Genomic DNA, 1,228 nt, shown 5'->3' with positions numbered 1-1,228 from the left:
GCATCTCTCAGCCACCCGGATGGCACATCTAACCTCTGCTCACACTTTACAACAGTGCATCAGGACAAGACAGATTTGCTAATGTGCGTGTAATCACCCAGGATGAAGACGCCTGGGCTTTTATTCTGTGATGTTTCTAAGACTGTGTTCATTAAACGCAAACAAAAAAGTGAAGGAGTCTTGGCAGAACAGGAGAAGCGGTGTACACTTGATGATCTGATTGACTTAAGTATTGTTCGTGGCATATCGCCTAGTCCATGCGCTCCCTGTTTCTATGGCTTGGGCTCCATTGGTCTTTTACTCGGCTACATCATTTGCTAATGGATCATCTGGATAAGGATCATATAACAGAGCCTGGATTGATAGAACTGTGTGGATCTGCAGTGTTGGGGACTACTTATTTTTCAAAATATCAAAACATATTCCTCCCATCTTGTCTACATTAGGGTGATAAATTTTGGTCATGAGGTGCTGCCATTGGGTATTCTTCTGGAAGGAATAGTTCAAGTTTAAAAGTCCCTCCCTCAAAGGGGAAATCCTGGGGGCCAGCAATGACCACATGAAAATAATAGGCGTTGCTGTCATCTGGTTTTGCTTTAATGCCAAGAACTGCTTCTTCTAGCAAACACTGGGTTTCCTTGATGATCCTGCAGGGCAGGATGTCAGATCCTGAGTTTGGCCTTTGCTTTTGTGAGAATCTCACCTCTTAGCCTGCTTCAGGATTGTAGATGGAGGAACTCCTGAATAGCCTAGGTGTTTAGCATGAGAAGGTCTCATGGGAAGCACTCCACAAAAGAGAACCCAGATTCACACCTCCCTTCACGTTCCATCCTAAACATAACTGGGAATAGGACTGGACCCTTGGCATAGGGATATACCTGCTCAAGTGTACCAGAAAATCTCCAAATGTACATATCTGATTGTAAACACCCAATTCCCCTAATATCTGCCCAAGTCCACCCATGAATGCCTAGTCACCTGGAACACCCAAGGTCACAGATAAATGCCAAAGTTCACCTGTAAGTGAACACTCAGCAGTTTAGTCCCCAGACCCATGTTCACACTGGACCCCACAAGTTCCTGTGAAACTCTCATAAAGTCATTGCTTCTTCTTGATAGTTTCTCCCTTCCAGTACTTCCCCTCCCCCCTTCCCTTCCCCTCCTCCCCTCCCCCTTTCTCTCCCCTCCCCTTCCTGTCCCCTCCCTCTTTCTCTTCCCTCCCCCTTTC

General features: G+C 46.2%; 1 pseudogene; it reads right to left on the bottom strand.

Moving 5' to 3' along the window:
* Positions 1–225: 225 nt before the first annotated feature.
* The window catches only part of LOC110329245, a 12,497-nt pseudogene continuing 11,494 nt past the window's right edge, over positions 226–1,228 (bottom strand).

Source organism: Mus pahari, chromosome 11, assembly GCF_900095145.1.
Source record: "Mus pahari chromosome 11, PAHARI_EIJ_v1.1, whole genome shotgun sequence".
Taxonomy (NCBI): Eukaryota; Metazoa; Chordata; class Mammalia; order Rodentia; family Muridae; genus Mus; species Mus pahari.
Note: the sequence above shows the minus strand (reverse complement) of the source record. Positions and strands in the feature narration are given on the sequence as shown.